Raw genomic sequence first — 24,458 nt, forward strand, 5'->3', positions numbered from 1 at the left:
CGTAAAGTTAATCCAACGTTTAGATAACCAGTTACTATGTGACAAGCTGGACCATAGTTCTATGGAGATGAATAACATTACAAACTGATCATACCTAACCTCTGAGACGGGCAGAATGTATCAAAGTTATCCTCACCTGGGATTTTACTTTCAATTTATAGCCTTCTGAATACCTCACCAATTTATCAACGGAGCAGAAGAAATATAAGCTGCAAGAATGACTAATCCCTCTGGGTTGGCCTGGACCTCAAGGTAATACTTGGTAGCATGAATTTTGCCTTCTCTACATGCATATTAATTGAATATATTTGGATAAAAGGTTAAAGATAAAATCTCTCACTTCATACGTAAGATGAATGCTTGTATTAGTTTACCTCTTTTCCCCTCCATATTATCGGAAGGGTTTCAAAGATTTACCTACATCTCCCCTAATTTGCCTTATCCATCCGTCTATACCAAATTTAGTTCATTTTCCCGAAAGATGTTTTAGAAGGAATTTGGTGAATATTTATTCTATTTATAAGACAGTGAAGAATTTAAAATTTTCCTCTATTTCCNCCCCCCCCCCCCCCCCCCTTCCTCATCGTTGCTTCCAGGAGAAATTTTGTTAATTCCGTTATTTAGATATAATCTTCACTTACCTGGTGTCAGCGCAGAGTAGGGGTTGGACAGGACTACCCGATGAAATCTAACGTGGTTGGACAGGTGAACCCATTTCTTTTCACGACCGATCGAGGAATCGAACCCCCTCTGTCCTTGTGAAAGGCGAGTGCGATGTCAACTGTGCTAACCCGACCAACCTGCCCCTCTACCCTCGGGGAGGACACCAATTCTACGAAATTTAGTTCCCATTTGCCTAAAAAGTTGCCCTAAAACATATCTTTTTTAAATCCCTCTGACAGGATAAAAGATTTACCTCGATTCCCTTATAACGACCCACCTCTCTGCTCCAAGTGGGACACATCTTCCTTTTTTACGAAACTGGGTTCATTTGCCAAATTATGCATAAAAAAAATGTTCAAATCCTTACATTGGTAAGCACACAAGAAGTTATTGAAGATTTACATCTATATCCCCTATAGGGTTCCGATCGTCTGAACATTAGGGGGCCATGACTTTCATTTATACAAAAATTATTTTCGTTTCTCAATACAGTTCCAGACAGAATTTGGTTCAAATCCCTCAATTCGTTTGGTTTGAGAAATATTTTTTTAGATAAACCTCTTCTTCCCATATTGAGCCCTGACACCCATGGATGCAATAGAACAAGTTTAATTTAAATCCCACTATTAGTATTGAAGAAAAAAGACTATTTCCTCTATGAGACCCCACTACTTTCCCAAAGTTTGAGACCCGCCCTCCGTTTATATAAAATAAAGTCCTCTATTTATACGGAAAGATTTCAAAATATTTTCTTCTACTATTTTGTTTTTTTTATCAACATGAATTTTCCCACGGATGTCTATTCAATTACTTAGTTTAAATTATGTATCCTAAGGTTTATAATAAATGCATTATTGAAAACAAATCTGTCCTGCCGCTTCTAATATATCCATACCATTCACAATAGCTAAACAAGTTTAAATCTTCAAATGAATATATTTTTATTTAAGATTTTTTTCACATCACGTAATATCTAATTATATATTTTCTACGAAAGAACTTAATTTTTAAGTAACACAAAGGTTCAAATATATGTCAACAAAAGACGTTATGATGAGTACATACATGTACTATACCTGCAATGCATACAGGTACAAGTATTATGGCTTGGGCGGAGGGGATTAAATGTTTGCCCCATTGTTAAGAGATGGCCAATGTCGTGTTATCAGATGTAGATTTATCGTGCAGTATTACTTGACTAACATTCAATACATTGTTATGAAAACAATTTACCTACATGGTCGTATGATTTCACGATCTTATGTAACCTGTTCCCGTAAAACAGTGTATTATCTCAAGACTGTCTGCCTTGCTCCGCTGCATAATAATATAAGTCCGATTACCAATTAACTATGCTTTTGAAAACAATTATGAGTCTAGAACGGACAACAAAGATTAGTATTTCTCATTAATCGGACGGACAGTCAGCAATTAGTCGCGCGGCTTTACTCTAACGTATTGATATCAGTCTTTGGAATCAATGAGTACCTTATATGTATAATGTATCAAATGTCTTTATATATTATTGTACAGTTTGTAAACTTGATTGTTTCCATCGATTGCAAGTCTTGCCACATAAAGATTTAAAAGTCACACGGAATGACATAAAATGAACGACGAACTTTAAAAAAAGGAAGAATACGAAGAGCCAAGCTGCAAAAACTGTTTTCTGCTTAAATGCTACAGAACAGAAATACGCCAAAAAGGTTTGACCACTAAAATGGAAAAATAATATCATAAAAGTTCCTAGGAACCATAAAATGGAAAATACAAATATAATTTATTGTTTATATAACACCAAGGACGATTAACGAATAAAAACGTAAAAAGAGAAGTTTGTGAGATACTTTATAGACAACACCACAATAAAAAAATCCTTACTCTACCATCAGATTACATGTAATCCCCTCGGGAATTTTTTAATCTCTACACAAACTTACAGATCAAACAATGTACAGTAAAACATGGCTTGGGGATATAGCAAGTTTCTGAAATCCACTATTTTGTTATTTCAATACAGCCTGCCAGGCATTAAAAGCAACAGTTCAAACTGTATGTTCCGAAATCTATTCCTTCACTATTATCTGCAGTGGCATATCTGATCAATGTAGAACCTGTTTGACTTGATCATTACAGCGATGTGTTTTAATGGTTCGCTATCAAAAGTCCCGTATATTAAGCCATATCACTAAAACATTGCATCTCTCAATCGATATAGAGCAAAGTTACTCGAAAACTTCTTTTATAATGATAAAATATTCAAATGTTTTACAAAAACGTTACAAGCACATGTTTTCGTCATCTTTGTACACACTTCAATGTCGGTGGTTAAATGTACTTTTCAATCTTCAATGGCAAGCTGAGTACAGAAAGATTGCAGATAATTGTTGCAGGCTGACCACATACGTTTTACGTTGGAGAATGACAATAACCTTTTCACATTTCTGCTGTACACTTGTATTTCCCCTTTTATATTATGGTGAATAGTAAATGTGTACTCCCCTTTTCCAGCGGAAATAGTAAATGACTGCCCATACATGTCCTGAATAACAATCTTAGCATTCTTCCAAACATCGGGTTCTTCTTTTTGTATTTGGTCAATCGCTACATGAAACAGTTTTCTTAACTCCTCTTGTTTTTCATCCACAACTGTTCCTTCATTTCCACACACCGTGAGCTCTAGTTTGGCCATGTATCGTTTGTTTATCTCTTCTACATTGTATTTGGCATTGTAACCCTACAACAAAATACGATACATCATACCGCCATATTACAAATTCAGGTGAGTATATTGTGTTGCATTTTCACGTTATAGCTTACCGTAGCCAATTTTAAAAAAGAAAATTCTAAAGAGTTCCAGATATGAATTGTTTGCCAGAATTCTTTTTGTCAACATATATCTTCAAATAGTTGAAATGTTGACAAAAACATCAGCATAACAGTATGATGGAACTTTTATCATTTCATATACTTTCCGAAGCGCACACGCATGCACACACGCTTCCTAAGCCAATTAGTACTAGAAAAACCTGATTACCTCAACAGTACACTGGTCCAGATCTTTATAATCTTCCATAACCGCTCCTGGAAAATAAAATTGTTATGAAAGAGTTCATCATATGTAAACAAAATATGCTTGTCTCTTGATTAAAAACGGTCCAGCTTAACATGATTTAAGATGACCGCAACACGTTGAAGTTTATTTATTAAATATAAGAAATTATTAGTCATTTTGTCATGTGCTCGACTTGCGGTTATCTGAATGTTTTTTTATCAAGTGATGAATAGGAAATGAGAGTTCAGCGGCAGCCTGTCTCTATCAAGACCTGACACAAAGCAATCCCTCACTCTGCGCTAGAGGGAATTCCTATTAGGGGTTATCGGGGTCGATCCCTCGTCCCTCACGTTAGAGAGGGATGAATACGGCCAGTGTCGACTTTTAAAATGGCGGTCTATAGAGAGGGACAGGCTGCCGCTGAACTCCCATTTGAACTGCAATACGAACTATACCTCACCATTTAATTGTGCATGTTATTATGAAATTAAATCATTAAAGGTCATCAAATATGTATACATGTGTTCATTTCAACTTCTGCATGGTTGCTTGCTTGTGAGAATTCAGAAGGTTTCAATTGTACATTTTCTTTGTTTCAAACATCTTCTTAGAGACCTATATTTTGTGTTTACACAAAAGCAGGCGGAAGGGTGTACATTTTCTTCTGTAGTCATTGACGTACTAATTTCAAACCTTAATGGATTCGGAAGTAGTGTTTCGCTAAATATCCTGAGTAACCGCCAATTTGTCCAAGCTGCCATGGCATTTCAGACAAGTTTGATAGCAACTGTTTTCCGACAGTAATTTTTGAGTTTCGGACTCGATGAGATATCACTGTTATAAGAAAATGACTCTAAAAATATTTTTGAGGAAGGGGGCAGTTGGATTAGCCATGTTAATCTTACTCCTGGTCACCTCCCGACTCTTCCAAAGATGTCTGCAAAAAAAAGGTAACCATATATATATTGGAACTTTTTACATGTGGCTTTTGATATTTACGATATTCATTTACAACAAATATACTTTTTTATGTTGGATGGTGTCAGATTATCACAAGAAGCAGAGGTTGGAGTATTGCATATCTAACTCAAAGGTTTCATTATCAGAAGATCAAATGGTCAAGATTGACGCCGGGGTAGGAGGTGTGATTTTAATGCTCCTGGTTTTTACTGTATTTTATCAGCAAACCAGAATTCTTTTCAAACAAGAACTTGTGGATACCTTCTACACTGCCCCGGGAAACATATGGCCGGTTTTGAATGTCAAAATTCTCTGTTATGATAGAGAAATTCTGTCAAGACCATTTTTGAATGGAAATGTATATAGTACAAAGAGTTCGTCCCTAGTGAAGAATGTGAATGCAACTCGTGTTGCACTACATTTGTGTCTCTTAATTAGCAATGATGTGGAACTTAATCCAGGTCCTGGCCCTAAACAACCGGACTTTGGTAACAACAATGCAGTGAACTGTTCTTGCTGTGACTTACCTGTACTTTTGTTGCAAATTGAAGTCTACTGTACAGACTGTTTTACCACCTGGCATAAGGAATGCCTTTCTGGTTATACTATAGAAGGAGAATCAGAGACTATCTACAAATTGTTTTGTAATGCATGTATTGACAATGCTTGTTATACCAAACCTGAGAATGGAGATTGCGTTTTTCCTGAAAAACTCTTGATTAATTCCAAAGCTAATGGATTGAAAACCTCAACATGGAATGTGAGAAGTCTTGATGAGATCAGTCAAGTTTTATTGTCCTCAAATGTTGATGTACTGGGAATTACGGAAACATGGTTAAACGATAAACACGAGGACAAGGATTTCCATATAACTGGTTATGATTTGATTTGTAAGGGTCGTTCAAATAAAACCGGTGGAGGAGTTGCATTTTATGTAAAAAGTGACTTACCCTATGTTCTGCAAACGGATATTGGTCATGAGTTTTTGGAGTCACTCTGGCTGGAACTGAAACCGGATCACACTAACCCTATCATAATTGGAAATGTGTATAGACCTCCAAAGAGTGATAAAAATGGATGGAGGACTTTGAAGATTCTCTTGAAATGTTTTACAGTGAGAACAAGGTAACCAGTTCGTAGCTGGTAGTGTGTTAAGTCACGACATCGCAATTCTGTTTGTGTGAGACAAATCAGAGTATGCTATAATCATTGGGGATTTTAATGTAAATGTCCTGACCGACTCTCACCTAAGTAGAGAATTTACAACTTTAATGTCGGATACATTTAATATGATTAGTATCATAACGGTTCTACTCGAAATACTGAACATGGTGGATCCTCTATTAATCATATTTGGACAACTCATCCTGAAAGAGTTGCTCATTCGGAGGTGTCTGGCATTGCCATCAGTAAGCATAGGCCTGTAAGTGATATAAGGAACTGTTCCAGAAAAACTAATTGTTATGTGAAAAGTATTCGGTACAGGTATATGAAAAAATTTGACAATAATAATTTCCAGAAAGGTATTGAAGCTCTACCATGGTCGACTCTTGAAATTTTTGATTTAGATCAAAGAAATCATTTAGAGCTAGTATAGTACTATTCCTGAATGGTGGAATGATGACATATAGCCATTCAGATACGAAATAATCACAAAAGAAATAACCACACTGAATTATATAGGAAATGGCGTAGTAAAGTTACATATCTTATAAGAAATTCTAAGAAAATGTTTTACCAATCAGTTTTAGATGAATTTAAAAACTCTGCCAATGATAATTGGAGAAATTTTAGAAAAATATGTCATTGTACAGTATGTGTTCATTTATACATAAAAATGGTAATGATGTAACCGATGCTAAGGAAATTAGCTACATTTTTTTATTTCACCAGTATGTTGATGAAAGATTGTGACCCCTCAGTGATGTTACAAAGTGCTAGTACTTTTACTACAGAGAAACTTGGTGGTGATACATTTTCTATATCACAGATGGATGTTTCATTTGTTGTACATGAAGGGGTTTGATATTAAAATGCAACTGGCTTGGATGATATCAGCGCAGTATTTTGAAAACAATTGCTGAAAGTGTAGCACCAGTTCTGTGCAAAATAATGAATCATTGCATTGACACTTGTACTTTTCCTACTGTATGGGGAAATGCAAAAGTAGGTCCTTTATTTTAAAAAGGGTGACAAAGAGCTGGTTTCAAATTATAGACCAATATCGGTCCTTCCTGTATTATTTAAATGTCTTGAGAAATATGTACATATTCATCTCTATGACTTCTTAACACAGCACAGCTTGTTATTAGAAACTCAATCTGGTTTCAGACCCCGTCACTCATGCCAAACAGCGTTAACAAATAGTACAAATGCATGGTATGAAGCTATTGATAAAGGGTGTCTTACTGGTGTTTTAGTTTTAAATTTTCGCAAGACGTTTAACCTGGTTAACCATAAAGTTTTATTACAAAAACTGCAGCTTTACGGTTGTTCTGTAAATGCATTAACAATTTTTCAAAGGTTACCTTCATGATAGTTTCCAAACTGTGAGTATTAAGAAATCACTGAGTGATAGTCAGCAGCTTACAGTTGGTGTGCCCCAGGGATGGATACTCGGTCCCCTGATGTTCATCACTTAAACAAGCACTGTAGTTCACACATGTATGCCGATGATACCACAGTTGAGACTAGTGATAAATCCATTGATGTAATAAATGACAAACTTAATGCTGACGCAAATCTTATTTCTAAATGGTGTAGTTCTTATTAAATGTGTTTTAATACTGAGAAAAAAACATTGTTAATTGGTACATATCAGTGTAAGAGCAGGCAAAATCAGAACCTGAATGTTGTTATCAATGGCACTGTAATTGAAAATGTAAAAACAGAAAAACTCATTATTGTCACTATCGATGAATGTTTTTCTTGGAATGCACCTGTTAACGATGTATGCAAAAAGCTGTCTTTTAACATTTTTCAAACGAAACGTTTGAGATTGTTCTTAAGTCAGGGTTCCTGTTTAACATGTTACAACTGTTTTGTGAATCCACATTTTAACTATTGTGAAAATACCTGGGGAAACACCTCTCAGGTAAATGCAACCAAACTTGATAAACTCCAGAAAAGAGCAGCAATGGTTGTCTTGAACTGTGATTTCAATACTCCACCAAGTGACATGTATAAGAAGTTATACTGGCTACCTTTTTCAAAATGTTTATTGCACAATCAGTTAGTTTTAATGAACAAAGTTTTACATGGATTGGCTCCGCACTATCTTAACCATTTTAAATACACTACGGATGTCCAGTCAAGAGTGACTAGATCTTTGGCTAATAACCTGTTTTACCTACCTTCATTTAAAACTAAAATGTTTAAGAAATCTTTTACCTACCAGGGACCATATACATGGAATATTTTACCTAAACATGCTAGAAATGCACCCTCACTATTGTCTTTTAAACAGAGTGCAAAAAAGTTTTGTATGGACTCTTAAGTACTTTATAGATGTATTTCGTCATGTTTTATTCTTATGATTCTCTGTTTTATGTACATTTCGTAAATTATTGTATATTTTATAACTACTCGACCAAATGTTAGAAGAGTCGTTGACTCAACTTTGTCATCAAGTATAAATAAAGACTATTATTATTATTATTATTATTATTATAAAATCTCGTGGTATTTATCATTAGGTCAAATTACTATGAGACATACTATTACCAGTTGTTAACACATCAGATAAGTGTCCTTAATGTATTATTCTTTGTTATTATTTGTTTTATATTATGGCTAAAGTGTGTTTTCCATATACAGAATTGTTAAAGACAAATTATCCACAAGAAATAGAACAAGAGGCTGAATCGTCCACCTTGTATTTATCTTATTTTTTAATCTTAAAAGTGGACTATAATACAGCTACAGGCAAAATACAAGAGTGTGATTCAAAAGAATATATTAAAAGATTTAAACATGTGACACGTGTGACCTTTAAAGACAAACAAGGATATTAGGTTGAACAGACTTTATATCAGAAGGCTTCTGGCCAAATATCACTACCCTGGACCTTTAGATTATTTAGATGTTGTTTACAGATTTTAACATATTTGACTCCTGTGACCTTGAAAAAGGTGAAGGTTATTCATTTGAACAAACTTGGTAACCCTTCATCCAAGCATGAATCTGGCCAAATATCATAACCCTGGTCCTTTGAGTTATAAAGAAGAAGTCGTTTTCAGTTTGCATCATATTTGACCACTGTGACCTTGAATATAATTCAAGGTTACTCATTTGAACAAACTTAGTAGCCCTTCATCCCAGCATATTACTGTCCAAATATCATCATCCTAGGCCTCTGGTTATTCAGAAGTTGTTCAAAGGTTTTAAACATATTTGACCACTGTGATCTTGAATATAATAAAAGGTCATTCATTTGAAAAAAAATGGTAGCCCGTCATCCCAGCATGTAACTGTCCAAATATCATCATACTATGTCCTGTAAAGCGCTTTAGAGTGGTTAATGTTAGCTAGATAGGCGCAATATCAAATGTTGTCTATATTGTCTTATCTTATCTTATACTAGGCCTTTGGTTATTCCAAAGAAGCTGTCTAAAGGTTTTAAACATATTTGATCCATTTGACCTTGAATTTAAGTCAAGGTCATTCATTTGAACAAACTTGGTAACACTTTATCCCAGCATGTTTCTGGCCAAATATCATCACCCTATGCATCTTGGTTATTCAGAATAAGTTCTTTAAATGCTATTTTTTTTTTATATTTGACCCCTTTAAATACGGTAGCCCTTTATCCAAGTATGTTACTGGCCAAATATCATGACCCTGGGCCTCTGGTCATTCAGAAGAAGTTGTCTAAAGGTTTTAAACATATTTTTTCCCTTGACCTTGCATATAAGTCAATGTCATTCATTTGAAAAAACTTGGTCGGCCTTTATACAAGTATATTAGAGGTCAAATATCATCACCCTGTTCCTTTTAGTTATAAAAAAGAAGTCGTGTTAAACTTTCAACATATTTGACCCCTGTGACCTTTAATACAAATCAAGATCATTTATTTGAACAATTGTGGTAGCCCGCAATTCCAGCATGCTACTGTCTAAATATCATTACCCTAGGCCTCATATTTATTTAGAAGCAATTGTTTAAAAAGTTTTCAATATACTTGACCCCTTAACCTTGAATATAGGTCAAGGTCATTCATTTGAACAAACCTGGTAGCCCTTCGTCTCAGCATGTTACTGGGCAAATATCATCACCGTATGCATTTTATTCATTCAGAGGAAGTTGTTTTAAGGTAATGAATATATTTGAAAACTGTGACCTTGAATATTGGTCAAGGTCATTCATTTGAACAAACTTGTTAGCCCTTTATCCATGCATGTAACTGGCCAAAAATCATTACCATAGGTATCTTGGTTGTTTAGAAGAAGTTGTTTAAAGGTTTGAAAAATAGTTCACCCCTGTGACGTTGAATATAACTCAAGGTCATTCATGTGAACAAATTTGGTAGCCCTTTATGCCAGCATATTAATGGCCAAATATCATCACCCTATGCATCTTGGTTATTCAGAATAAGTTCTTTAAAGGCTTTATATATATTTGACCCCTTCAAACATGGTAGCCCTATATCCAAGTATGTTACTGGCCAAATATCATGACCCTGGGCCTCTGGTCATTCAGAAGAAGTTGTCTAAAGGTTTTAAACATATTTGATCCTCTTGACCTTGCATATAAGTCAATGTCATTCATTTGAAAAAACTTGGTCGGCCTTTATACAAGTATATTACAGGTCAAATATCATCACCCTGTTCCTTTTAGTTATAAAGAGGTCGTGTTCAACTTTCAACATATTTGACCACTGTGACCTTTAATACATATCAAGGTCATTTATTTGAACAAATGTGGTAGCCCGCAATCCCAGCATGTTACTGTCTAAATATCATTACCCTAGGCCTCATATTTATTTAGAAGAAGTTGTTTAAAAGGTTTTCAACATACTTGACCCCTTAACCTTGAATATAGGTCAGGGTCATTCATTTGAACAAACATGGTAGCCCTAAGCCTTCATCCAAGCATGCTACTGTCCAAATATCATCATACTAGGCCTTTGGTTATTCCAAAGAACTGGTCTAAGGTTTTGAATATAGTTGACCCCTGTGACCTTGATAAAAAGTAATTGTCATTCATTTTAAATAACTTGGTAGCCCTTCGTCTCAGCATGTTACTGGGCAAATATCATCACCGTATGCATTTTATTCATATAGAAAAAAATGTTTTATGGTTATGAATATATTTGAAAACTGTGACCTTGAATATTGGTCAAGGTCATTCATTTGAACAAACTTGTAAGCCCTTTAACATGTATGTTACTGGCCAAATATCATTACCATAGGTATCTTGGTTGTTCAGTAGAAGTTGTTTAAATGTTTGAAAAAATAATTCACCCCTGTGACGTTGAATATAAGTCAAGGTCATTCATTTGAACGAATTTGGTGGCCCTTTATGCCAGCATATAAATGGCCAAATATCATCACCCTGGTCCTTTGAGTTATAAAGAAGAAGTCGTTTTCAGTTTGCATCATATTTGACCACTGTGACCTTGAATATAATTCAGGGTCACTCATTTGAACAAACTTGGTAGCACTTTATACCAGCATGTTACTGGCCAAATATCATCATCCTTTGCCTCTGGTTATTCAAAAGAAGTTGTCTAAAGGTTTTAAGCATATTTGATCCTTTTTACCTTGAATATAAGTCAATGTCATTCATTTGAGAAAACTTTGAAGCCCTTTATACCAGCTGCTGGCCAAAAATCATTAACCTTGTCCTTTTGGTTATAAAGAAGAAGTCGTGTTCAACTTTCAACATACTTGACCCCTGAGACCTTGAATATAGGTCAAGGTCATTCATTTGAACACACTTGGTAGCCCTTGATCCGAGCATGCTACTGTCCAGATATCATAATCCTAGGCCTCTGGTTATTCAGAATAAGTTGTTTAAAGATTTCAATATATTTGACCCCTGTGACCTTGAAAAATGTGAAGTTCATTAATTTGAACAAACTTTGTAACCCTTCATACTAGCATGTACCTGGCCAAATATCATAATGCTGGTCCTTTTGGTTATAAAGAACTAGTCGTTAAAGATTTCAAAATATTTGACCCCTGCGACCTTGAATATAATTGAAGGTCATGATTTAAACAATCTTGGTATCCCTTCATCCCAGAATATTTCTAGGCAAAAATCATCACCCTAGGCCTCGTGGTTATTCAGAATAAGTTGTTTTAAATATATTTGACTGCTGTGACCTTGAAAATGGATGAAGGTCATTCAATTGAAAAAACAATTGGTAGCCCTTCATCCCTGCATGTTACTGGCCAAATATCATCACCGTAAGTCTCTTATTTATTCAGAAAAAAGTTTTGAAAGTTTCGAACATTTTTGACCCCTGTGACCTTGAATATAAGTCAAAGTCTTTCATCACCCTATGCCTCTTGGTCATTCAAAAGTAGTTATCTAAAGTAAAAAAGTTAACGCCGGACGGAAGGACGACGGACGCCACACCATGGCATAAGCTCAGCCAGTTAGATCAATATCAACTAACCGCGTCCCCAATGTGATAGTATATCACATTGTATAGTATATATAAACTAAATCGAATTTCTTAACTCAATTTAGAAAATTACATATAATGTAATTATTCAACTCAAAGTAGGGTGGTACGAATTAGACATGACATACCTGTATGTGAAAATCCTTTTCTTGTACTTCACAATTCACGTCCCAAATCTCGACTGGGTTCTACGACTGAATATGCGAACATATATACAGAAGCCACATAGGATCATCAAAAATATAATCTAAGATAATTACGCATTTTGTTTACTTTTGAAACAAAAAAATCGTTGCATAGAATTTTATTTGCGACCCTATTAATTTCCATCTTTTATTTTTCATTTATTTTCACATATTTACGAGATATCAGTGGTACAATTTGAAACCTTTTCCCCCACTGTGCCTTCGTCCATGGGCCTAGAAATATGATCACGTCAACAAACCGCCTGTTTAATAGAGTAATACACAGGTAGATTTTAACGATACGCACTACCTGCGGAACTCAGTCAGACAGTATAAACTGGATTTTAACAAGGTTGCTTTTTATATTTTGGAAGTGTCTTTTTACAAAACAATCTATACCATTCACAAGAGGTTCTGCAATGTAAGTGAGTATTTTTTTTAAAAGACATCTTGCCTCTGTGCCTTAATCCTTAGTGTTTTTGTGTAACAATATCATTTTTAAATTGTTAAATTATTCTTTACTGTTAAGATATTACCTGTTTGGTTTCGAGAAATACAGGAACTCAATATATATGATATCATATATGTCTGTAAAACATATTTTTACTTTAAATGTACTGTACAAACCAAATCTATGAATTGGTATATACATTCCAACTCCTAGCAGGTTTCCTCAAACCTGCTAGGAGTTTTTTACGTTACCTTCTAGTGGGTAACACCCTGTACGTTATTTCATTGGCGAATCTTCTAATTATGATGTCAAGTAACAATGCTTTGCAACACTTATTCCCCTGTGACGTCATAGCTCATGGCAATTGTTTCTCCTATCAGAAACAGGAATAATGTCTTCCGAATAGAATCATATGGTTTCTAGATAAAATATCTAAACGTTGTGAGAGGAAAAGGTTTCCAAACTCGTGACGGTTGATTATCCTGTTTAACTAACTCTCTTTAGTCAATTTTGAAATTGAAAAAGACACTCTGTAAACCTCGTGTCTTTATATAGTTTAAAAAATAATTAACTCTAGTAAGATTAACATGATAGCAAGCCATCACTTGGTGGTAAATCTCTTTATCTCTGACATTAAAAGCAGTTTTATTCACGTAAATATCAGTTACTTTCTTGTGCTTTCGATTTATGTTTTCTTATCGAAAAACCATTAGTTCGGTCAGTGACATTTTTGTCTTCTATTGTCATTTCCGGCTTCGTACGTGAATCTAAAAAATAGGGTAGGTCAGATACTATTCCTGCTCATAGTCTTCTATAGACAGATTACAATTTTTCTTTCAAATTCAATAAGGATTTCAGGCCTTACTTAGCATGGTCAATAGACTTTTTAAAGTTAAACTGCATGGGAAATATTTATGTGACAAAAATAGATGATTGGGGGGTTTATAAAATACATAAACTAACTACGTTTTCCAAGATCTTCTGGTCACGTTACACTGTCCAGATTGTATAATGAAACGAAAAAGAAACACAACTACAGAATATAGGTTTAATAGGTTAGGCGATTCCTAACTCCTCTGTTCAGTTAATCTTACAAATATTTGATTGGGGACAAATCGTGATTCTGTTACTCTAAAGTGTCGAGCAAACTGAATTTGCTTGCTCCCATCGATAGCATCGCGATAACACGTTATATATCAACTTGTGATAGCCGTTACATATTTGTAAAAGGAACATTTGTTGTAAAAGTATTGGCAATGATACATCGTGGTGTAAGTAATAAATTGGCAAACGAACGCATGTTTGTGCAGGCACGGGTATTTTGATATTTTAGCCGCACCGAATGTGTTTATGTTTTCTCGTCAAACCTGGTTGATCATGAACATGTAGTGTACAGTTTTATTCCCCCGATTTCTATGCAGCTATGTATATCTTATACAAAACACATAAAACATTTAGAAGTTTCTTTTTCGTTTCATTATTATTAGGTAAACTTAATTTTTTTGTGCTCCACGTAGACAATTTCTGTTAAGGCATTTTTATCTTATACCTACAGCTTACAGTGGATCTATCCGGAACATTTTTACCCTTTGTAGTCCTTTTGGCATCCGTCCATGATTCCAAAATATGATAAAGTAATAAAAAGAATAAAACAGACTTGTTAAAAATGTCCGCGCTAATCAAAGATCTTGGTCCCAAAATCCATTTACACATTCCAGATCTCTTCGAAACAGTTTTACTGATAAACTTTTGAAGTTAACAGGGCTGTTTTTCTTATCTTTTGGATAGTCTCTTTTTCTAAACATTTTCTAGTAATATACAAGTCGCTCTGTCATGCACATAAAGACAATTTGATGTGATACCCTACTAGTGTGCTTTAAATCCTTGTGTTTTAGATTTAAGAAAATATGTCCACTATAAATTACTGATACGCATTCTCTACAGTTAAGTCAAGTATTACATGTCTATATCGAGGAACTAATATACCCGATGCAAAAAATAAGTAAATCTTTCTAGAAATTAAGTATCATTGAAAATGTTATGAAACACAGACAGTCACGTACATGAAAAACCAAAAAAAGTATCCGCGGGAGGTTTTTTTGGACCGTTCATCAAATGTGTAATATGCTAACACATATTTTCATTTATTTTTTGCGTTTAAATCATAATGCGATATGCATTCCATATTACAAATCAAATGCAAGTGTGATTCTGTTTTGATCTCTAATTTAGCAATGTGTGTACTTGATATGAAAGCATTTAAATCCATTTTTAGTGATTCAATAGACTTGTTATTATTATTTAAAGACTAATAGAGTAATTTAATATAGATATGTGGGATATGGATATTCTACCCGAAGCTGTAAATCTGGGTCAGATCTGAGGTTCTGATACCGAGTTTTGCACCCGAGAGTAGAATTTCCATATCGAATATATTGACATTATTGTTGACTCTTTTTCTCCTGCCTCATAACTGAAAAATGGTAACACCTGATATAGATAATGCAAATGCAACAATAAAAATAGCAAAAATCCTTAATAATGTTTACACAAAATATGACTATATTTGAAAGAGAAAATTACGGTATACCAAAGATAAGCCTCAAATTAAAAATCCTTGCAAAATATTCAAGACATGCTTATTCAGTAACACTAGTGTTTCTGAGGTGGTGTCACTTGTCGAATGGCAAAATTGTTTCATTTTGACCTTCTGATGAACTTTGGATTGTATCGTCACGATATCAAGCCGTTATCTGATTTTGATATCAGGAGTGCACTCATGTAGAAACACGTATTCACCATGAGTGTTCCTTACCTGACACGTGTATTGCACATATGCAGAGGTGGAAGAAAATACGTTTACCAGTAGTTCATATCCATGTTAAACATATCTGTCTGTGAAAATGCCGTTGCTTCAAACACAATTTTAACTGAAAATTTGACAATATATTCAACGACTGGACATATACACTGTTTCATTAAGTCTTGTTTATCATTTCACTTAAAATTACTTACAAATCTATTTGTAAGATATAGGCAAATATGTAGAAATTGCTGTCATTCCTTAATTGTTGGTTACGAATTGGAAAATTTAATTATGGTCGGAATGTATTTTGAATTTTGAATTTATACTATTGTCATTATTTTTCGTCATTTACACAATCAGTCAACATTTTGTGAATCAAGTTTTAAATGACAGCTGCTTAGCAAATCTCATTGAAAACTTGGCTGGTTATTTAGCTGTCGAATTAAGGAAATAGAACGAAATTATGATATATAACATATAATGAATAGTGGCTTGGACAAGGTAAAAGTGTCTCATTTGTGTTAGGCTAAATACATCATCTTACTGTACATTTTGCATAGACAAAAGGTTAAGAATGTATCATAATACAAAATTATAAGACTACGCATACAATTAGCAAGATCAAAATTACATTGAACTAACTAAGTTGTGTGTCATCTTAGAACAGGGTTATGCAATAAACACACTTCTTTGCTTAGGATATGTCTCTACCACAATGTTTAAACAAAGTCCAAATTTCAAGTCCATTGCCATATCACGCGCCTTTGCAAGCAGGTACTATCTTCAAATCCTGTTGCATACCCTTGTCCGTTTGATCACACGTGGTATTTTCATGTTGTTTATATATATAAATTTCTTTTCAGTTACATTATGGATGTGTTTAATAACAGATGACCAGATCACCGTAAGGCTGCCGAAATCTCGAAATCGTAGGTGATATCACAAAACCATAGTGTCAGAAATGGGCAACAACGAAACTCGTTACCAGACAGCTGAGGTAAATAGTCACCATTTCCTACTTTCAGTAGCACTTGAAACGAGGTGATTTAACAGCCTGTTACTGTAAATAAGTATAAGGAAATGGCGATGTTGGTTGTTAGGCAGATTCCGATCATGTCTGAAACAGATACTGATGCAATCATAAGTGCAGTTTTCAAATCCATATTCAGCGGTCTCCGTTGACGGCATCTCCTATGGATTTTATTCTCGGTGGGAGAAGGTAGCGTTACTTGAATCTAGATCTACCTGGTGGGTGTCTTCTTGAACACCTGGTGTTATTATCCTTGTACTTTTTCAAGAGTCTCTTTTTAAATCAATATTAAAATGAAGTATAATTTTGAACTGTCATTAAATCAGTATGCAGTTAAGAACTAATTAGTAATGCCCTGTGCAATACCCTGGGCATTTTTTCATTGATCAAGTATGAGAGTTATCTGTTAGCAATCTTGACAAAAGCAAATTGAGGGAAATTGTTCTATGTCTATATCTTGTGCTTATACACTATACCTAGCTCGATCAGTTCATAAAATACATGGGATGTGAATTGGTCAACAGAAACGACAGTTATTTGGTAAAAGTTTAATTTCAGACGTTAATATGTGGACATGTTTGAATTGTGTATTGAAGGAGGGTCACAAACAGTTAATCAACATTTTTCATATCATTACTGACATCTGATTATACAAAAATTGCAACATCATAATACTGGCTCTTAGGACATTTTCATTAGAAGTTTTGAATTATTGTAACCGCTGATCTACATGCGTATCTTATTGACGATCCTGTCATTTCATTTTTTTATTAAATCGATCAGATTTAAGCGGAATATTCGGCACAGGCCTAGCCTAGACAACCCCTCTCCCTGGAAGTACATACATTTCAAACAAAGACTGATAATGATATCAACAATGAATATAAACAATGGTTTGGAGCAGAAGGTATAAATCTAGATAATCTGCATATTCGTGTAGTTTGCAAGCAATACTGAAATATTCCAACTGTATTTATATATAGCGGTAAAGATTTTTAAATGTCCATATGACGATAAAAATATTTATCATATGAATACCATGTTATGAAGTGACATAAAGTCATCATATAAATTATGTTTTATGTAACCTGTGTAATATCACTCCCAGAATAACGTCACAATCGAATAGGAACAATCAATGTGACGTCATGTCATGGTGAAGCGGACGCAATTTTCATCGTTTCAGAGGCGGCCAAGTGCAAAATATTCGTTTCACATCACAATTATACAGTTTACTTTGTATTACATGATAAAAAGAATCTGTCATTCGTTTCCCTTCATATTAGATTATGATACTCGTTTGGGATTTTTCATATTTGCTCGCCAGAGGCTCGCTAACATAAACAGTTCAAAATTTTTATCATAAATCTAATATGAAGGGAAACTTATGACATATCCTCTATATATAAAAGAAGACACGAAGACTACAATTCGCTAGCGCCCATCTTGAGGCTTTTCAGGGGATTTGAATTTATTTGTGACATCATAAATGGAGTTCAAATAATTAAGTCGTAAAAAATAATGACGTCATAAACAAAGTACAGATAATACGGACGTCTAGAAATTGCGACATCTTAAAATTATTACATGAATGTACTAAAGTTAAATGTTTCAATGAAATATATGGAAAAAGTAACGGAGCATATTATAAATGCTCAAATGAATACATTGTTCAATAGTAAAAGTTAAAAACATCTGATAGTAAAAATCAATCTCAAAGCACAATACCTGGTTCATTTGGAGATTTGGAATTTGTAAATTTAAACTTATAGTTTTTATTATACTTAAATTTCCCGTGTTCAGGCCCAATTTTTGAACTTTAATAAACATGTTCTCTTTTAATTCACTTTCAATAGTATCTGATGTATTCATTTGATAAAATTGGTAAAAAAAAATTAAAAAAATCAATCTAACACTCATGAAAATGTTTGTTACCTAATAAATTTCGTAAACTTTCAGTTTTGGTTTGTTGGCAATGACTGCCGTTCTTTGACGTAGTTCATTTCCAGTTTGACACCTTCTGCTTAGCTCTTTGAGTACCGTTCAATATGAATTCTTTTGGATAACATTGATTTCTAAGATTATCTACTAAATTATTTAATCGCTCCTTTAACTTATATTTATCACTGACTATGGTAACTAATCTAGATACCAAACAAAATGGTATGTAATTTTTTTATATGTTTGGTGCGACTGGAATGAAAGCCAGATAGTTCTGGGAATCAGTTGGTCTGCAAGACTAATCTGTAGATATTTGTCCGTTTGTTAATTCAAACAACACTTCTAGAAAACAATGTTTATCATCACTAACTCCCATACTATACTGTACATCCGATTATAATAATAATAATAAAATAGTACTGGACGCAGGAATATGCCTATATATCCAGATCAGGTGTATCGTCAGACTCTAAGCTGACACCCCGACAGTTAATAAGTTCATTATTATCAATTTCATGGTTGTAATAGCATTCTGGTTTTCCCCAGTGCTTATCCAGTCGGGCTTCAAACGTTTTTAGTGTTGGTGATGTGACGACGTGGTTTGGCAGTGAGTTCCAATGGTTGACTACTCTTTCTTTAAAGGCATACTTTCTTAAGTTTAATTTACACACTCCTTTTCCAAGTGGAAGGCTATGACTTCTTGTTCGTTTGTGATCGTTTATATTTAAAAACCCTTCCGTTACAGAAGTGTCATAGCATCCGTGTGACAGTTTGTAAACTTGTACCATATCCCCTATTAATCTTCTGTGTTTTAACGTTGGTAATTTTAGTACCTTTAATCTGGCTTGATAACTTAGTTCTTACATTCCTGGTATCTGTTTTGTTGCTCTCCTCTGCACATTTTCAATTTCGTTAATGTCCCTTTGAAGGTATGGATTCCAAATGCAAGCTCCGTATTCCAGATGTGGTCTCACGAGCGCTTTATACAAGAGACAAAAAGTTGTTGCATCTAAATATGTATATGTTCTTCTTATTGTACCCATTTTCCTATTTGCCTTGTTGACCGATTCATGTATATGATCAGTAAATTTAAGTTTGTTGTCTGTAATTACTCCGAGATCCTTTTCTTTGTTAATGTTGTAACGATGGTAAGGAATTAAACTCTTTATAAAAATCAGAGAATTTCTCGCTGGGGGCCAGATGATAAATCAATCACTAAAAATCTCAAATAATCGGAAAAGTCTTTATCTGAACTCTGTTTTATTTTCTCATCAAGAATCTCTTCCAAATATCCTAACATCAAAATAGCATAGGTAAGGAAACTTTAGTACCCGTACATTGCTGATAATGGTAACCATTGAAATAAAAAGTGATTCTTTCTAGAAAAACTTCTAGAGCGCTTATTATAAATTCTTTACTAAATCTTCCGTCTACATAGTTCATATATATATATGTATGGACGTATGTATACTTATTATTCAGTTTATATCAAGAATCATACTGTCAGTCCTGCCCCCAACCCCGACATTTATATTCAGCAATAGACATAACCGAACAGGACATTGCTGAGCAACTCGATCTACTCAATACTAACAAACCTTCAGGCCCTGATTCTTATTCAAAAAAGGGGGTTCCCAGTCTTTTGTGAAACCACTTTGACCACATTATTTGACAAATCTATTTCTACCAAATACATGGGGAAATGTTCATGCTACCCCAATTTATAAGGGTGATAGGGTGATCCATCCCATTAAAGACCGATATCTGTAACCACTATATTTAGCAAGTTGCTTGAAAAGTATATATTGAATTACCTCTCAAGATATAACATTATTTCTAAGAATCAGTCGGGCTTTTTACCTAAGGATTCCTAAGTGTATTAACTACTTATGATATATGATGAAATTGTAAAACATTTAGACAAAGGCAAAGAGGCCAGAATGGTAATCTGTGATATAAGCAAAGCTTTTGACAGAGTTTGGCATGACGGTTTACTCTATTCATTGACAAAAATATGGTATATGTAATAATATGTTAGAATGGTTTACATCATATCGTCATGATACGCAACAGAAAGTGGTCATATATGGATATAAGTCTAATTGGAAATCATTACAGGCAGGGGTACCCAAAGGTTCAGTCCTGGGTACTTTTTTGTTTTTATTCTATATAATGATATTGGTGATGAATTGGCCTCAAACGTCAAACTATTTGCTGATGATACCTCCTTATATGGTCTTATTGAGGGAGACAGGCAAGAATGTGTTAATATTTAAAATGATGATCTAAGAAAAATCTCGATCTTGGCTAAAAAATGGGGAATTATTTTTAATCCAGATAAAACTGTTTCTCCGCTTTTCTCGAGGAGTGTTGACTTCTAGGCTATATTTCGATGATTCACCCATTATGAATTTTTCTAATCACAAACACTCAGGTTTTTCAACAGCAAGGCTAATTGGTCTGACCACATAAACTATATATACGAAAAGGCTTATAAAAGAATTAATGTACTTAGAACGTTGAAATACAGAATTGATAGAAAATCCCTTGAATCTATATATATCACATCTATACGTCAAATTCTAGAATATGCAACTATTGTATGGGCCAACTGTACGCAGAATGAATGCAATGTCTTGGAGTCAATCCAACTAGAAGCAGCACGTATTATATCAGGTTTAAGACGTGGAACAAGTCATGATTTTTTACATAGAGAATCTGGTTTTATTTCACTAAATAGAAGAAGACATTTGCCTCAAAATATTACTTTTCAAGAAATGAATAATAAGAAGCTCAACTCATGTCTATGATTCAAACGTACATAAAAAAGCGTACTGACAATTATCATCATATTCGCCACAATAGATGTTTTGATGTCCCAATACTAAGAACGCAGTTATAAAATGTCAGTTTTTTCCCCGAAACTAATGTCTGAATGGGATAATCCAACTTGCCTGTATCCCAAAATGTCATCCATCGGAGCTATAAAAGGAGATTTTTTACGCTCAGCTGATATGGATTTTCAATGTACTAAATACCATGGTGATCGAAAATTAAATATTACCATATGTCAACTAAGAAACTGTGCCAGTAATCTGAATTCAGATCTATTTGAATCTCACCTAATTGATACCCCTGCCTGCTCATGTAATTCTCCTGTTGAGGGTTGTGATTACTTCTTCTTCAATTGTACTCTTTAACCTAATCAAAGGCAAATTCTCCTGAACTCCATTTCTACTCTTAATGACACTATTCCAATCAATATTCATACCTTTCTTAAAGGATGTGTAAGACTCGATATCAATATGATAACAAGTATTCTGGAGAAGGTTCAGAGGATAATTAAAGATACTAGACGCTTTTACTCATCCCCTGACTTTGCTGTTTGGAAGGATACCAGCACATAATTGTACTTTTGGTATGTGCTGTCCACCAACACCATTTGGCTGATGTTTGTGTAATCTAGTTCCTGCATCACTAATCGACAAAAATATAAAATAGCATACAATAAGCTATTTATATATAATGCATACACATGTTTTGTCATTACTACAACATGATGTGTGTAACTGTGTATTACTGTAAGGATAGGGCACTCATAGGCTTTGCTTGTTGCCCAATTCCTTCGTATTTAAGATCTGAACAAAATATATTCTGAAATAAAAAATGATAAGAAAATATATTCTGCATGTATCTTGAATCATAATTTCATTTATTGTCACTAACATGAGTATAGCAATTGAATTGAACAAGCACATTAAATGTGACTGGACTAAATGTATTAAAAAAATATATAACGCGGGTAAAAACATGTTGGAAACATAATTAACGAAGGTACCTAGATGATCTTATTATCTAAGTAAGTCTGTTCTTTTGTGCGTGATTACATTTGTCACGTGAATCCGATATGTCTCCATTTCACAACAAGCTGTGCGTTTTATCATTTCGACCCTGTGGGCAGTTGTCCCATTTGGTGTATAAAACCTGGATATATTTGAAAATTATTTTTTATTCTCACAGACGATAAACAATACTTTACTTACGCTATACGTTATGTCAGATGCTTATTGCAATCAATCGAATCAATATAGTGACATCGCTCGTCAACACATGAAATCATCATTGGACAGATTTACTTACATCATATCAGATCACCTTCGCGGTAAATTCAGCGCGACATTCTAACTGTGAGCTTGTCAGGTGTGAAGTAGATCTTGAGGCGAAATAGATTTGTTCTGTCTAGCAAATCTTCAAATACATACAAAGTTAAATGATGGTACCCATATTCGACATATAAAACCAGTCCAACGACTCACTTGTTTACCGGTACATTTGCGGTTGATGTTTTTGGTAGAGCGTTGGTCTGTTGAAAAAAATACAAGCTCGCGCATGGTCTAACGTCCTATTATCCATGGTTATTTACAATGGGTAGTGTCGTTTCATCGCAAAATAAGGTAGAATTATTTATGTATAAGTAATACTCTTGTGTTCATTAAGCGTTATCTTCCAGGGTAATTATTTCAATTACATTAAAGGAAATTATTAATAATTATTTCAAATACACATGATATTCACTTTGTGTCGTGATCTACTTTATAATACGTTTGAATCAAAAAGTATACGGTTTTCGTGAAAATTGTCAAATTATTTTCTGACATTTTCTAAAAAAACAACCAAACGTGGCACAACAAAAAAAAATAGAATGGTATATCCGCATGAGTTTGAGAAATATGAGTATTTCAGCTAATTTATAAGAAATCTTAAACATATCGCTAAGTCCATCTAAGGAAATAGTATAATCAAAGATTTGATTACCTGTTGGAATTTTCCCCCTCACTATTCATTAAGATATATATGACATTGATACATTTGTAAAAGGGTATATAATTCATTATCGATTAATATAAGGTTTGCTTTTCTGTTATTGAATGCAACCTCATGACAAATTGTGATGAACGTTGAATACCTGTACGATATGTAAACCTCGCATCCGTTCACCGGCTTAGTAATTTGCTATAATCAGATGCCGATTATCTCAGATTCCATGGTTTCTATTGACGTCCACTAATATTGTAGGTGCATGTTTTTTTCTACGGTCGTACGCGATTTGAATGCATGTATATTGAAATATGGGATTCCCCATATCATATTTAGCCAGTTGCATTGTAAGATGTATTTTAACTTAGCCTTTGATATCACAAGGGAGCTAGTAACATCACTTATTACCTTGTTATCTTTTTCATATCTTCCAAGATCCCAGACGAGGTGGATGATTTTTATCAGATTGTCGAACACGATAATGTGAGTTTGGATTTAGAAGATGATGTGAGTATTTAAAGAGCGTATCAGAATCAACAGAATCAACACTGATCTTACTAACATAGGTGAATGGGCAACAACTTGGGACATTAAATTCAATCCAAGTAAAACAAAATCACTCATATTTTCTAGAAAACAAGACACCCATCACATCCCACTATTTTTCCAAAATAGCCAAATCATAGACACATCATCACATCAACACTTAGGACTTACACTTCAAGATGATGCAACATGGAAACAGCACATACAGAATATATACAAAAAAGCTTACAATAGACTTAATATTCTTCGCCATGTCAAAACTAAAGTCAATAGAAAATCATTAATTAAAATATATATGGGATTTATTAGGCCAATTTTGGAATATGCAGATATTATTTGGGATAATTGTACACAACAGGCAAAAGATATTCTT

General features: G+C 34.1%; 2 long non-coding RNA genes across 2 annotated transcripts in view; one reads left to right on the plus strand and one right to left on the minus strand.

Moving 5' to 3' along the window:
* Positions 1 to 2,505: 2,505 nt before the first annotated feature.
* On the minus strand, positions 2,506 to 12,516 carry LOC110463524. The gene is made up of 3 exons (XR_002464400.1): positions 12,437 to 12,516; positions 3,701 to 3,747; positions 2,506 to 3,400 (listed from the first exon to the last, which is right to left on the minus strand). It is a non-coding gene; the product is annotated as an uncharacterized LOC110463524 (long non-coding RNA).
* A 320-nt stretch (positions 12,517 to 12,836) lies between these two features.
* Positions 12,837 to 24,458, plus strand: part of LOC110463525 — a 21,275-nt gene continuing 9,653 nt past the window's right edge. The window contains exons 1-3 of the long non-coding RNA XR_002464401.1: positions 12,837 to 12,918; positions 16,614 to 16,747; positions 23,975 to 24,046. This is a non-coding gene — a long non-coding RNA (uncharacterized LOC110463525). The remainder of the gene's footprint in view (positions 12,919 to 16,613; positions 16,748 to 23,974; positions 24,047 to 24,458) is intronic.

This window comes from Mizuhopecten yessoensis, unplaced genomic scaffold, assembly GCF_002113885.1.
Source record: "Mizuhopecten yessoensis strain PY_sf001 unplaced genomic scaffold, ASM211388v2 scaffold10913, whole genome shotgun sequence".
Classification (NCBI taxonomy): Eukaryota; Metazoa; Mollusca; class Bivalvia; order Pectinida; family Pectinidae; genus Mizuhopecten; species Mizuhopecten yessoensis.